Raw genomic sequence first — 17,061 nt, 5'->3', positions numbered from 1 at the left:
AAAAAAAGGGTTCCAAAAGGGTTCTTCGTTTGCCCCTATAGGAGAACACTTTTTGGTTCCAGGTAGAACTTTCTGTGGGTTCTTTAAAGGGTGCCGCTATCGGGACAGCCAAAGAACCCTTTAAGGTTCACCTTTTCTTCTAAGAGTGAAGGTGTCTAGGACCTTTAGGTAAGAGGCTTGAGGATTCCAAACACACACACACACACACACACACACACACACACACACACTGCATGCAGTAAAAAGCACTCCCTGAAGTCAGTTCTAAGAGGGACAGCTGGTTTTGTATCCACAGTTGTACCCAGAGGTTCTAGGAAAGATCACTGGTATAGTTTAGTGATGAAATGTCTATGGTTCCATTGTGAATGAATCCCATATAGGTCTTTCTCATTAGATTCAGCTCCTGTGGGGGTTACAGAGAGAATTAATCACATACAGGTGGAGTCAAGGCTGTGATGGACACGTCAAGGAAATTTACACACACTTAAGTCTTCACACACACACACACAAAGAACCCTTTGGTCACACACATATACACACCCACCCTTTGGTCACACACACACACACACACACACACACACACACACACACACACACACACACACACACACACACACACACACACACACACACACACACACACACACACACACACACACACACACACACACACACACACAAACCCTTAACCTTTCCTCTTGATGAACTGCTAAATTCAAAGCACACACACACTCTGAGACACGAGGCATTACTGTTTTGAAACTCACGTCAGCCACAAATACTTTATCTCCTGAGACCCAGAGGCTACCCGCTACCTCTATGTGTGTGTGTGTGTGTGTGCATTTCTGCGCCACTCGCTGCTAACAGCAGTAGTAATTAAACTTTACCAATCACATGATAGAGTGCCACCTGCCACCCCCCCACCCCCCCATACCAACCCCACACAGAGCCTATTTCACACACACTCTCTCTCACACACACACAGTTGAAGTCAAAAGTTAACATACACCTTAGTCAACTACATTAACTCAGTTTTTCACAATTCCCGACATATAATCAGAGTAAAAATAAAGAAGATTACATACACTCAATTAGTATTTGGTAGCATTGCCTTTAAATCGTTTAACTTCGGTCAAACGTTACGGGTAGCCTTCCACAAGCTTCCCACAATAAGTTGGGTGAATTTTGGCCCATTCCTCCTGACAGAGCTGGTGTAACTGAGTCAGGTTTGTAGGCCTCCTTGCTCGCACACGCTTGAAGAACAAGTCTTAATGACTCCAACCTAAGTGTATGTAAAATTCTGACTTCAACTGTACACACACATACAAACAAATACGTCATACCTCCATTCCCCCTGCCACCCTGCATACCAATTTATGAGGGGTAATAAATGCCATGAATGAAGCGTTGACCGTGTGATTTATTTGTTTTCTATTGATGGTGTGACTTAAATGTGTGAATGCATGAACGTGATCTTTTTGTTTTATTACCATTCAATCAAGTTTATTCATAAGAAAACAATGCATGAACGTGTGATTCATTCAGTTTCAAGCAGTTGAGTTAATGGAATTCACTTCACAATATAATAGCCACTGTACTAACAGGACCCCGACACTGTATACCATCATCCAAGGTAGGGGTTATAATGCCTGTATATCAACAACAAATGAACAACATTATAACATTGTTCACTGGATCTACATTAATTAGGTTAAATGTTTAAAAAAAAAAGTAATTGACCTGTCATGTCTTTAATGCTAGGCTACATAAGCTATAAAACGGGATCATATAGCAACATTCAATCAGATTTGTGAGATTTGAGAGTCTCATTATTGGTGTTTGTCACACCCTGATCTGTTTCACCTGTCGTCGTGCTTGTCTCCACCCCCCTCCAGGTGTCGCCCATCTTCCTCATTATCCCCAGTGTATTTATACCTGTGTTCTCGGTTTGTTGCCAGTTTGTTTTCTTTCGTCAAGCCTACCAGCATTTTTTCCTGGCTGGCATTAGTTCCTGTTTTAAAGCATTCCCGGTTTTTAATCATTCTGCCTGCCCTGACACTGCCTGTTGTTCTATACCTTGTTAGACCACCCTGGGTTACTGACCTCTGCCTAGCCTGACCCTGAGCCTGCCTGCCGTTCTGTACCTTTCGGACTCTGCTCTGGACTACTGACCTCTGCCTGCCCTTGACCTGTCGTTTGCCTGCCCCCCTGTTTTTGTAATAAACTTTTGTTACTTCAAAACTGTCTGCATCTGGGTTTTCTCTTGAGCGGTGACAGTGTTGCTATATAGCTTAATTAATATTCTAACATGAAAGAATTGACAGGTAAATTACCTTTTTACATGTAGACCCAAAGAACAATATTATAATATAGTGTTTATATACATTATAACCTTGACCGATAGTAAACAGTGCAGGTGTCACGTTCTGACCTTTATTTCCTTTGTTTTGTCTTTATTTAGTATGGTCAGGGCGTGAGTTGGGGTGGGCAGTCTATGTTTGATTTTCTATGTTGGTTTTTGTGTTCAGCCTAGCATGGTTCTCAATCAGAGGCCGGTGTCGTTAGTTGTCTTTGATTGAGAATCATACTGAGGTAGCCTGGGTTTCACTGTTGGTTTGTGGGTGTTTGTGTCTGTGTGAGTGTTTGTCGCCACACGGTACTGTTTCGGTTTTCGTTTTCATCACATCGTTTATTGTTTTGTATTTCAGTGTTCAGTTCGTTTTTAATAAATCGTCATGAACACTTACCATGCTGCATCTTGGTCCGATCCTTACTCCTCTTCAGACGAAGAGGAAATCTGCCGTTACAGAAACACCCATCACAAAAGGACCAAGTGGCGTGTTAACGGGCAGCAGCAGCGAACACAAGACTCCTGGACTTGGGAGGAGATTATGGACGGTAAAGGACCCTGGGCACAGCCAGGGGAATATCGCCGTCCCAAAGCAGAGCTGGAGGCAGCGAAAGCAGAGAGGCGCCGGTATGAGGAGGCAGCACAGCAGCGCGGCTGGAAGCCAGCCTTACGCATGGTGTCCCCGGTTCGCGAGCACAGCCCAGTGCGGGCTATTCCACCTCGCCGCACTGGCTTGGCTACCGGGAGCATTCAACCAGGTAAGGTTGGGCAGGCTCGGTACTCAAGAGCTCCAGTGCGCCTGCATGGTCCGGTCTATCCAGTGCCACCTCCACGCACCAGCCCTCCGGTGGCACCCCCCGCACCAGGCTGTCTCTCTGTCTTCTGCCTACAGGTGCTCCCGCCTGTCCAGCGCTGCCAGAGCCTCCCATCTGTCTTGAGCTGCTAGAGTCTCCCGTCTGTCCTGAGCTGCTAGAGTCTCCCGTCTGTCCTGAGCTGCTAGAGCCGCCAGCCTGTCCTGCGCCGTCAGAGCCGCCAGCCTGTCCTGAGCCGCCAGTCTGTCCTGAGCCGTCAGTCAGCCAGGAGCTGCCAGAGCCTTCAGTCAGCCAGGACCTGCCAGAGCCGTCAGTCAGCCAGGACCTGCCAGAGCCTTCAGCCAGCCAGGACCTGCCAGAGCCGTCAGTCAGCCAGGACCTGCCAGAGCCGTCAGCCAGCCAGGACCTGTCAGAGCCGTCAGCCAGCCAGGACCTGCCAGAGCCGTCAGCCAGCCAGGAGCTGCCAGAGCCGTCAGCCAGCCAGGAGCTGCCAGAGCCGTCAACCAGCCAGGAGCTGCCAGAGCCGTCAGCCAGCCAGGAGCTGCCAGAGCCGTCAGCCAGCCAGGAGCTGCCAGAGCCGTCAACCAGCCAGGAGCTGCCAGAGCCGTCAGCCAGCCAGGAGCTGCCAGAGCCGTCAACCAGCCAGGAGCTGCCAGAGCCGTCAGCCAGCCAGGAGCTGCCAGAGCCGTCAACCAGCCAGGAGCTGCCAGAGCCGTCAGCCAGCCAGGAGCTGCCAGAGCCGCATGTCACGTCGGCGATGCCGGAATCGCCCTTCACTCCGGAGCTGCTGGAGTATCCCGTCCATTCGGGACCCATGGCGTGGGTTCTCAGTCCAAGGTCGACGGCGAGGGTCGCCGCTCTAAAGAGGCCTCGGAGGCAGGCTAAGAGGCGCACTAAAACTATGGTGAAGGGGAGTCCGCACCTTTGTCATGAACACTTACCACGCTGCATCTTGGTCCGATCCTTACTCCTCATCAGACGAAGAGGAAATCTGCCATTACAGCAGGAGTCATGTTAGTACAGTGGCTATTATATTGTGGAGTGAATTCTATTAACCCAACTGTTTGAAACTTAATTAATCAGACGTCTTATTGTTGTGAATAAACTTGGTCGAATGGTGCAATATTTCTTTTGACAAAAATAAAATCGAAGTCGCATGTTTCAGTCACACCTTCAAGAAAAAAACAAGTTCACACATTCACATGCTTATTCAATGGTTCATTTTGGGCGTTTATCACCCTTCATACCACCCCCCCCCCCCAACACTCACAGCAGAACTAACCTACTTTGCACATGTGTACAAACACACCTACATACAAATCTCCATACCTCCAGAGCCCCTGTGGAGTTCAGTCTGTCAGCAGGGCAGAGGGAGCCTCGTCTCCCCATGACGGAAGACATTTCCCTGGAAGAGACACACCCCCCTCTCACCTCCTGCCCTAAGTTTGTAGTCCTCCTCCTTCAGAGAGATATGGTAAATCTACATGTCATCAAGATTTATTTAACCTTTCATTTAACCAGGTTAAAGCTTTAATGATGAAGCTTTGTATCTTCCCCTCCCTGGACACCCACACACACAGATTCACACACAGACATTCATCCAGCATACATGCAGGCGTGCACACACATGCACATACAGACATTCATCCACTCATACACTCACTCACTCAGGCGTGCACACACATGCACATCACACCACCACCACACCACCACCACTCACTCACTCACTCACCACTCACGCACGCACTCACTCACTCACTCACTCACTCACACTCACTCACTCACTCACTCACACACACACACACACACACACACACACACACACACACACACACACACACACACACACACACACACACACACACACACACACACACACACACACACACACACACACACACACACACACACACACACACACACACACACACACACACACACACACACACACACACACACACACACACCTACTCCTGAGACACACACTGGGACTATCATATTCACCTTGCTCTAGCAGTGTGGAGGAAGTGAGAAAGAGGTCACTGGTTCCCTAATGACATAGTAAGGAAGGGAAATCCCATCGTCTCACTTGTGACCCCCTTATTTTAGAATCTGATTACTCATTTTCTGGGGAATTGGGGATCCTAGAATCTGAATTAGTGGAATGGATGTTCTGATTACAAATGTTCCAATGACGTATGTAGGTTGGTGGCCATATTGGTGAATGAATGTTTGAATCAATTCGGACTATACTTGCACACCTGCATGTGCATACTTTATATGCTCACTCAAACACATACTGCAGCAGTGTTTATAATGTCTACGCATTGAACAAGCAACAGCTGAACTATGTCTATGCATTGAACACCAATGGTTCTCTTGGGTCATCTCAGGCACCATCAAGTTAGTTACTGGCTTTATCTCAAACAAAGACCTAATTTGTAAATGCTGTATCATTGTGTCCTGACCAGATCCCCTACGGTGGCAGGAGTGTGAGTGTGAGTGTGAGTGTGTGTGTGTGTGTGTGTGTGTGTGTGTGTGTGTGTGTGTGTGTGTGTGTGTGTGTGTGTGTGTGTGTGTGTGTGTGTGTGTGTGTGTGTGTGTGTGTGTGTGTGTGTGTGTGTGGGCATGTCCAGTGGCAGGTTGTTAGGGATCAATGGTGTGGTATTATGGGCCCAGATAACAAGCTATAACAGAGATTATGAGGATATAAGAGGGATGGATGGTCAAAAACCTAGGGCTCTCTTATGCTGTTGGCATCTGTGTCTTCAGAAGACCCGTGTCTTTTGTGACGTTGTGGTCAGGTTGTACCCTGACCGAAGAGGGCTTTTACACTCTTTACACTCTTTTTAGTGGCCAGAAGAATAGCTGACTCTATAGCGAGAAGGGCTATATACTCCTCCATTGTGGTAGCTGATCAAAGCTAAACCTCAGCTGATTTACTGTCCCGTCCCTGTGGCTGTTCCCTTTCAGTTGGTCACTCAGTATAACATACTATGGGGGAGTCAACGACCAATCCTATTCAACTGAAGCAAACCGAAATCACGCCCCACGGGCCAATGGATGCCGAGTCCGCCCTCAGCAGCCCCGCCTTCCTGGTTAAAATACCGAGGCTTGCATCCATTTCCTCAATTCTTCGCTCTTGAGCTCGCCATGAAGGCTTAAAAGTCTCTGACTTTAGGTGTCTGTTAGTGGGGAGAGAGTAATAGTCCCCATAGATGTTGCCAGGTTTGGCTCTTGGTATCGTTTTTTGTGATGGCTAAAAATACACTACTTTTTGCTCTGCTTGTGTAGCCAGTGCTTCCTTGCATGAGTAAGAGGGCCAGTAGAAAGAGTTTGAACCTCCGACAGTGCTGTACGGCATGTGGTTTCACAATGAAAATTAAAGATACTCACGAGTGCTGTTCTGTTGCCTGGGGTGGAAACATGCCCAGAAGGCCTTGGGTCAGACCAGTTTGTGTGACTATTGTCTCCGGCTGGGTTCAACTTCCATTGGGAGTCGGGCTGACTTTGTGAGGAAAATTCAGAGTCCAGATTCCGGGGATGATATATTATCCCTGATTGGCTCTGGAGAGTTTTTAAGAGTGTGAATTGGATGACATTCGTCCGGGGCAGCCTGAAGCCCCGGCTTCGGATTCGGCCGGGGAGATTGAATTAAGTGGTCAGATGAAACAGATGCTAACTGTTTTGCTAGCACAGGCTGGAATATGTTCTGGGTTTCTTCTGATGGCATTGAGTAGTACACCATATCAGTCACTGGCTTCATCAATAAGTGCATCGATGACATAATCCCCACAGTGACTGTGTTGGGGAATAATCAGAATTGGTTGGTAACATAGGTAAGATGTTTTATATTCATCATATGTTTGTAAGTTACTTCTCATCAGAATGTTATGTTTGTATAATACTGTGGCGGGGTTGCAGTATCTGTTCTATGTCAAGACTAAGTTGCTTGGGCCGGAAAGAGGGGAGAGGTCAAGCGTGTATCTCTTGGCTCCACAATGTCTGTGTGCCAGTCAGTGTGTCTCTGTGATCTTGTCAAGATAGGATGGATTTAATATATGCCTGTTGATATGGAGGATTGGTTTATGGTTCTGAGTTTGAGAAAGGAGAGCTGAACGATGAATTATGCCGATGCTGTCTTATCCTGTGTGTGTCTTTGCTATAAAGGATCTCAGTTGAAATGTGGAAGGGACTCTCAGAGAATTCATTGATAGACACTGAATTGATCTGAGAGTCACAGGGTTGTGATAGAGCTCATATAATTAAAGATGGACTTTGATAACTAACTCTGGCTTGTGTGTGGTTTGCTCTCATGAGTTGGTAAATAGAGAAAATTTCCACGACACCTGTACGTACATACCTCAACCAGAAGCCATGGATTACAGGCAACATCCGCACTGAGCTAAAGGGTAGAGCTGCCTCTTTCAAGAAGCGGGAAGCCGATAAGAAATCCAGTTATGCCCTCCGACGAACCATCAAACAGGCAAAGCTTCAATACAGGACTAAGATCGAATCGTTCTACACAGGTTCCAACTCTCGACGGGTGTGGCAGGGCTTGCAAACTATTACAGACTACAAAGGGAAGCAGAGCCGAGAGCTGCCCAGTGACACAAGCCTACCAGACGAGCTAAATTACTTCTATGCTAGCTTTGAGACAAGTAACACTGAAACATACACGAGAGCCTCAGCTGTTCAGGACGGCTGTGTGATCACGCTCTCCACAGCCCATGTGAGTAAGACCTTTCAACTGGTCAACATTCACAAGGCCGCAGGGCCAGACGGATTACCAGGACGTGTACTCTGAGCATGCGCTGACCAACTGGCAAGTGTCTTCACTGACATTTTCAAACTCTCCCTGAGTCTGTAATACCAACATGTTTCAAGCAGACCACCATAGTCCCTGTGCCCAATAACACTAAGTTAACCTGCCTAAATGACTAATGACCTGTAGCCATGAAGTGCTTTGAACGGCTGGTCACTCCAATTTGCATCCCGCCCCAACAGATCCACAGATGATTAAATCTCTATTGCACTCCACACTGCCCTTTCACACAAAGGAACACCTATGTGAGAATGCTATTCATTGAATACAGCTCAGCGTTTAACACCATAGTCAAAGCTCATCAATAAGCTAAGGACCCAGGGACTAAACACCTCACTCTGTAACTGGATCCTGGACTTCCTGACTACGGGGGATACATCCGCCATGCTGATCCTCAACATGGGGGCCCCTCAGGGGTGCATGCTTAGTCCCCTCTTGTACTCCCTGTTCACTCATGACTGCACGGCCAGGCACGACTCCAACACCATCATTAAGTTTGCTGATGACACAACAGTGGTAGGTCTGATCACCGACAACTACGAGCCTATGGGGAGGAGGTCAGAGACCTGACTGTGTGGTGCAAGGACAACAACCTCTCCCTCAACGTGATCAAGACAAAGGAGATGATTGTAGACTACAGGAAAATGAGGACCGAGCATTTTTAACCATAGGATTCTTCGGACCCGAAGGGCCTTCATACAAGACTGCCCTGCTCATGGCCTTGGCCAAGCGTGGGGGATTTCCACTCGCTATTAGTACACCCTTCCTGTTTGGAGTTTGCAACCTGGCAACTCCAAAGTGAGGTAACATCCTAATGCAGTTTTTTCTCCCAATGTTATACCCATATCATAACAGGTCCCTGACTTTCAAGCATTTACCTGTCTCACCTCCTCCATTTGCTTCCAGTGAACAATAGAGTTGGAATGGCCTGGGTCTGGTGCTAGCTTTACGTAGGTGTATGGATAGGACCAAAGATATCCGTATTTGTTATTCATGTTTTTTTGTGTTCTGTTTTACAATACATACACATACAAACAACAGCATATAGACGCACACAAACATCCACAGCATCAACCCTGTCTATACCCACTTGTTCACACCCCCATCTCCAGTGCCTGTATCACTCTCCGCTCCATGACCTCAAACTGCACCATTTTGTTTCTCTCCGTCGCCCATCAACATTTAGATAATAAAGCATTTGATCTTTCCTTTGTGATTTCCAGTTTTGAAGTATACATTTTTTTTTCAAGACGATTGACGAGAAAAATAACATCCAACCCATTGAGTATTTCACTTCAACCTATGCCATGTTTTGAAATACACAGACAGATTAATTAAAAGTACATTGATATTGTAATACTTCTGACAGCCAACTTTTTAACTGTGCCTATAACTTTTGGACATTGCAGCATTCCCAGAAGGCATGGATTATTGAGTCATTGTCAAATCAAATCAATTTATATAGCCCTTCTTACATCAGCTGATATCTCAAAGTGCTGTACAGAAACCCAGCCTAAAACCCCAAACAGCAAGCAATGCAGGTGTAGAAGCCCGGTGGCTAGGAAAAACTCCCAAGAAAGGCCAAAACCTAGGAAGAAACCTAAAGAGGAACCAGGCTATGAGGGGTGGCCAGTCCTCTTCTGGCTGTGCCGGGTGGAGATTATAACAGAACATGGCCAAGATGTTTAAATGTTCATAAATGGCCAGCATGGTCAAATAATAATAATCACAGTAGTTGTCGAGCGTGCAGCAAGTCAGCACCTCAGGTGCTGAACAGTTGCAACTGGAGCAGCAGCACAGCCGGGTGGACTGGGGACATCAAGGAGTCTTCATGCCAGGTAGTCCTGAGGCATGGTCCTAGGGCTCAGGTCATCCGAGAGAGAGAAAGAAAGAGAATTAGAGAGAGCATACTTAAATTCACACAGGACATCGGATAAGACTTGAGAAGTGCTCCAGATATAACAAACTGACCCTAGCCCCCCGAAACATCAGACCAGAGGATAGATATTTCTCCAAAAAGTACGATCTTTGTCCCCTTGTACAGTTGCAAACCGTAGTCTGGCTTTTTTTATGGCGGTTTTTGAGCAGTGCCTTCTTCCTTGCTGAGCTGCCTTTCAGGTTATGTCAATATAGGACTTGTTTTACTGTGGATACAGATACTTTTGTAACTGTTTTCTCAAGCATCTTCACAAGTTCCTTTGCTTTTGTTCTGGGATTGATTTGCACTTTTCGCACCAAAGTAAGTTCATTTGATTTGATGAAACAAAAACAGAACTGTTTGTCCATAATGACCATCGCTGTGTTTGGAGGAAAAAGGGGGAGGCTTACAAGCTGAAGAACACTATCCCAACCGTGAAGCACGGGGGTGGCAGCTTTGCTGCAGGAGGGACTGGTGCACTTCACAAAATAGATAGGCATCATGGGGCATCATATTATGTGGATATATTGAAGCAACATCTCAAGACGTCAGGAAGTTAAAGCTTGGTAGCAAATGGGTCATCCAAATGGACAATGACCCTAAGCATACTTCCAAAATTGTGTTAAAATGGCTTAAGGAGAAAGTCCTATTGGAGGGGCCATCACAAAGCCCTGACCTCAATCCTATAGAACATTTGTGGGCAGAACTGAAAAAGCGTGTGTGAGCAAGGAGTTACACCAGCTCTGTCCGGAGGAACAGGCCAAAATTCATCCATCTTATTGTGGGAAGCTTGTGGAAGGCTACTCAAAACTTTTGACCCACATTCTTAAAATAAAGTGGTGATCCTAACTGACCTAAAACTGGGAATTTTTACTGGGATTAAATGTCAGAAATGGTGAAAAACTGAGTTGAAATGTATTTGGCTAAGGTGTATATAAACTTCCGACTTCAACTGTGTGTGTACACACACACACACCAAAAAATATAAGGGGGATTAGAAATGATGCAGACAACTTAGATGGAATCTACAATCTATCCGCACAACAAATCTGATTACCCCTTAAAAAATGTTTTAGGGGGGGAAGGACATTTCCTGTTTCAGCATGACAATGCCCGCGTGCACAAAGCGAGGTCCTTACAGAAATTGTTTGTCGAGATTGCTGTGGAAGAACTTGACTGGCCTGCACAGAGCCCTGACCTCAACCACATCAAACACATTTGGGATGAATTGGAATGCCGACTGCGAGCCAGACCTAATTGCCCAACATCACTGCCCAACCTCACTAATGTTCTTGTGGCTGAATGGAAGCAAGTCCCTGCAGCAATGTTCCAACATCAAGTGGAAAGCCTTCCCAGAAGAGTGGAGGCTGCTAAAGCAGCAATGAGTGGACCAAAGGGTTACCACAGTTCCCTGTGGGTTTGAGCCTTGGACTGCCGTGGCTGCACAGGAGTACACCGTTTCCATGTTATCACAGATTTCCTATAGGTTTGAGCTTTGGGCTGTCGTAGTTCATAGACTCTGGTCGATGCTAAAAAAAGGATTTCACCTTTATTTAACCAGGTAGGCTAGTTGAGAACAAGTTCTCATTTGCAACTGCAACCTGGCCAAGATATAACATAGCAATTCGACACATACAGCAACACAGAGATACACATGGAATAAACAAAACAAAGTCAATAATACAGTAGAACAAAAGAAAAGAAAAAGTCTCTATACAGTGTGTGCAAATGAGGTAACATAAGGGAGTTAAGGCAATAAATAGGCCATGGTGGCGAAGTAATTACAATATAGCAATTAAACACGGGAATGGTAGATGTGCAGAAGATGAATGTGCAAGTAGAGATACTGGGGTGCAAAGGAGCAAGATAAATAAATAAATAAATAAATACCAGTATGGGGATGAGGTAGGTAGATAGATGGGCTGTTCACAGATGGGCTATGTACAGGTGCAGTGATCTGTGAGCTGCTCTGACAGCGGGCGCTTAAAGCTAGTGAGGGAGATATGAGGCTCCAGCTTCAGAGATTTTTGCAGTTAGTTCCAGTCATTGGCAGCAGAGAACTGGAAGGAAAGACAACCAAATGAGGAATTGGCTTTGGGGGTGACCAGTCAGATATACCTGCTGGAGCGCGTGCTACGAGTGGGTGCTGCTATGATGACCAGTGAGCTGAGATAAGTCGGGGCTTTACCTAGCAGAGATTTGAAGATAACCTGTAGCCAGTGGGTTTGGCGACAGGTATGAAGCGAGGGCCAATCAACAAGAGTGTACAGGTCGCAATGGTGGGTAGTGTATGGGGCTTTGGTGACAAAACGGATGGCACTGTGATAGACTGCATCCAGTTTGTTGAGTAGAGTGTTGCTATAGAAGACATCACCGAAGTCGAGGGCCGGTAGGATGGTCAGTTTTACGAGGGTATGTTTGGCAGCATGAGTGAAGAATGCTTTGTTGTGATATAGGAAGCCGATTCTAGATTTAATTTTGGATTGGAGATGCTTAATGTGAGTCTGGAAGGAGAGTTTACAGTCTAACCAGACACCTAGGTATTTATAGTTGTCCACGTATTCTAAGTCAGAGCCGTCCAGAGTAGTGATGCTGGACGGGCGAGCAGGTGCGGGCAGTGATCGGTTGAATAGAATGCATTTAGTTTTACTTGCATTTAAGAGCAGTTGGAGGCCATGGAAGGAGAGTTGTATGGCATTGAAGCTCGTCTGGAGGTTAGTTAACACAGTGTCCAAAGAGGGGCCAGAAGTATACAGAATGGTGTCGTCTGCGTAGAGGTGGATCAGAGAATCACCAGCAGCAAGAGCAACATCATTGATGTATACAGAGAAGAGTCGGCCCGAGGATTGAACCCTGTGGCACCCCCATAGAGACTGCCAGAGGTCTGGACAACAGGCCCTCCGATTTGACACACCGAACTCTGTCTGAGAAGTAGTTGGTAAACCAGGAGAGGCAATCATTTGAGAAACCAAGGCTGTCGAGTCTGCCAATAAGAATGTGGTGATTGACAGAGTCGAAAGCCTTGGCCAGGTCGTTGAATAAGGCTGCACAGTAATGTCTCTTATCGATGGTGGTTATGACGTCGTTTAGAACCTTGAGTGTAGCTGAGGTGCACTCTGACCAGCTCTGAAACCAGATTGTATAGCGGAGAAGGTACGGTGGGATTCTAAGTGGTTGGTAATCTGTTTGTTAACTTGGCTTTTGAAGACCTTAGAAAGACAGGGTAGGATAGATATAGATCTGTAGCAGTTTGGGTCTAGAGTGTCACCCCCTTTGAAGAGGGGGATGACCGCAGCAGCTTTCCAATCTTTGGGAATCTCAGACAATACGAAAGAGAGGTTGAATAGGCTAGTAATAGGGGTTGCAACAATTTCGGCAGATCATTTTAGAAAGAGAGGGTCCAGATTGTCTAGTCCGGCTGATTTGTAGGGGTCCAGATTTTTCAACTCTTTTTGAACATCAGCTATCTGGATTTGGCTGAAGGAGAAATGGTGGGGGCTTTGGCAGATTGCTGTGGAAGGTGCCGGGTAGTTCACCGGGGTAGGGGTAGCCAGGTGGAAAGCATGGCCAGCCGCAAAGAAATGCTTTTTGAAATTCTCAATTATAGTGGATTTATCGGTGGTGACAGTGTTTCTTAGCCTCAGAGCAGTGGGCAGCTGGGAGGAGGTGCTCTTATTCTCCATGGATGTTACAGTGTCCCAGAATGTTTTTGAGTTAGTACTACAGGATGCAAATTTCTGTTTGAAAAAGCTCGCCTTAGCTTTCCTAACTGCCTGTGTATATTGGTTACTAACTTACCTGAAAAGTTGCATATCACAGGGGCTGATCGATGCAAATGCAGAACGCCATAGGATGTTTTTGTGCTGGTCAAGGGCAGACAGGTCTGGAGTGAACCAAGGACTATATATATCTATTCAACCCGGGTTGCGGTTAGCTAGCTGTGATGATCCAGATGAAAAGGTTCAGAGTTTGTGGTAGGAATTCGGGGATATGGAGAGAAAAATTGGTCCGTTATGCTCTGGTTTGAAATGCGTTGTACGAACTGGCGAGAGCTTTCTGAGCTAAAGGTTAGCTGATGACCGCTAGCAGTGGTTAGCTGACTGATAGCTGGTAGCTAGCTAGCCTCAGTTGAGGTATTCCAGTTCGGAGGTAAATAGAAGTACTTTAGGGGGAAAAACAGATCCACACCACATTGGGTGAGGCGGGTTGCAGGAGAGTATTTTGAAGTTGAGGTTAAGGAAAAATATGAAAAAGAATGCGAAGAAAAAGATATATACACATGGTACAAGACAAGACAAAGACACCCCACGGCCTGCTATACCATCTTGGATAATGTGACGTGTGCGCTTCACCAAGTCACGACAGGTGTTCTGTTGTTTTGGACTTGCGCTTCCTTGTATGAGTTCTGACATTTCAGGCTCGCAAGGTAACTATATTGTTCTTGGAACCGTGGGGTGTAGGGATTTGGGATGCAGTGTGTCAGTGTGCATAGCACCTTAATTGGGGAGAACGGGCTTGTGATAATGACTAGAGCGGAATCAGTGGAATGGTATCAAATTCATCAAACACATGGTTTCCAGATATTTGATGCCATTTCATTTGCTCTGCTCCAGCTATTATTATGAACCGTTCTCCCTACAGCAGCCTTCTGTGGTGCATAGCCCAGTCGAATGAGGCTAAAGGCATGAGAGTTGGTGCACGGGAAAATGGGCTGGAGCTGACCTACACCACTTTGCAAAATGGTTTGGTTTCTGACATCGTCGAAATGTCTGTCCACGAGCGGGGCAGTCAGGGGCACGTGAATTGTATCTATTGGAAACACGGTTGGCACACCGTTGACACGCATGGGTTCTCAACAACTGCCCTGAGGCACTCATGTCACTGTCTGAGTGACAGTTACAGTCTGAGCACTGAGACTGCTGCAAAGCTTGAACAGCACTGGAAGCATGTGCTTGTGCCTCAGAGATCTTAATTGCACAGTGAGCTGCTGATTCCACATGGGAAGCTATGGCTACAGCTTTTGCTAAAGTCAGATCATCATCTTCAAGGTGAAGCCTCTCCTGCACGAATGAACTTGAGGTTCTTTCATCAATTAACTGGTCCCTGATCATTTCATCTCGAAGATAACCAAACTGACATGACTATGATAGCCCTTTACAATCGCTGACGTACTCGGTCACTGACTCACCCACTCGCCGTGAGCGATGCCGAAAATATCTCTTTGTGAAATGTCCATCCAAAAGTTCAACAGCTGCATCATGTGTGATTCCCCAAGCGTTTGGAAGATGTGCAGGCTCTCGGCGCCAAGACAGTGAAAAATGGCCCTTTTTCTCTCAGGGCTAACCACATCCAGTCTGTTAGCTAGCATGTACTTCTCAAACGACAACTTCCATCTGTCCCATGGGATTGTTGGTTTGCCCACATGAGGCAAGAACTGCTCCGGTGGAGGAAGGGATATTGCAGAAATACTTTCAAAAACACATGCTCTCAGTTGAAGTGGACGTTTATCTCAACGAGTAGCATCTCAAATACAACGGAAATAGAACCACCAAATCACCTTGTCATTTCCAATGAAAAAACAAACTAAATACTGTCCAACCGATGATACGAATCATGGATGCTATACTAGACAATCAATGATTAACACAACACAACACGGTGGAACCTGTGTGTGCTTGAGCTGTCGTGATCCTGCTAGTTTTGCTACCCTCTGAGCCGACTTGGGGCGTGATTGTATGTCCCCATAGTATGTTATACCGAGTGACCAACTGAAAGGGTATATACAGTTATGAATAAAACTACTGTTCCCTGAAGGAGGGAATGAGGCATGACATATTTTGGCTATGCACCGCCAGGGCGCTTGGGTTCGCTGAAGAGCGGTACTGAATTGAGGAAATAGATGCGAGCCCTGGTATTATAGCTAGGAAGGCGGGGCTTCCGAGGGTGGGCTCGGCCTTCATTGGCCCGTTGGGCTTGATTTCAGTTTGCTTCAGGCGAATAGGATTGGACGTTGAGACCCCATAGTATATTATACCTCGTTCCCTTCTCCAGGGAACCATAGTTCCATTCATAACTGTACGTTATGTGAAATTTACTTTGTTTTGACAGTCAGGATGCTCTCTCTGTCTCTGAGGTGGAATTTGGTACTAACACTGGGTTAGTTTGAGAACAACAACAATTAAAGGGAATTATTCACAGACAGAGAGAGACAGAGAGAAACAAAGACAGTATCCCACTACTACTGTGCTCCGTCTGAAAACAGTGTTAGTACCAATTAGAATGTGTTTAGCTGTCTAGCATCAGTTTAGAATTTTAGATCATTATGAATAAGATTGTATAGACAGATCGTAGACTCACACTCCTACTCAGCTGCTTTGTGGACACAGGCGCTGGGGCCTCATTTATAAACGTTGCATATGTACCAAATATACCCCAGAACATGGGTGCGACTTATTTTTAAAAATGAACGTGACGCGAGAATGTGCTTAACTTCCCGCGAACTTTAGACAATGCATACGCAGTTTCTAGTGGTTGAAGTATTGCATTGCAAGCAGGCAAATAGCCTAGTATTTCAACCTGGTCTCAGAGCATTTCCTATGAATCTGTACACTCCATTTGGTATGTTATGTTACGTTTCGTATGGTATGCATTCATTTGTGGATGTCCAGCATACATTTCTTATATGTTACAAATAGCAAACCGTATATGTTCCAAATTGCAATTCGTACAATATATTATGAATTTGCAGTACTTATGTTACGAATTCCAATTGGTTGTGGCTAATGTTAGCTAGGCTAGCAGTGAGGGATGAAGGTTGAGTTAGGTAACCTTAACCGTTTAACCTAACATGCTAAGTAGTTGCAAAGTAGCTAAAAAGTATTTTCTAAAATGCTGAAGTTGTCCATCATGAGATTCGAACACACAACCTTTTGGTTACTAGACGTTCACATTATACACCCACCCTCCTTTTGTTGTTGCCAACCTCTTAAGGATCCACCCCTTTTTTTAAATTTTTGCCTAAAATGACCCAAATCTAACTGCCTGTAGCTTAGGCCCTGAAGCATATACACTTTGATGTTCATGGAAATGTGAAAAGGAATGTAGTAGAATATAACACAATAGATCTGGTAAAAGATAATACAAAGAAAAAAACAAC

This window comes from Oncorhynchus masou, chromosome 27 (assembly GCF_036934945.1).
Source record: "Oncorhynchus masou masou isolate Uvic2021 chromosome 27, UVic_Omas_1.1, whole genome shotgun sequence".
Classification (NCBI taxonomy): domain Eukaryota; kingdom Metazoa; phylum Chordata; class Actinopteri; order Salmoniformes; family Salmonidae; genus Oncorhynchus; species Oncorhynchus masou.
Note: the sequence above shows the minus strand (reverse complement) of the source record.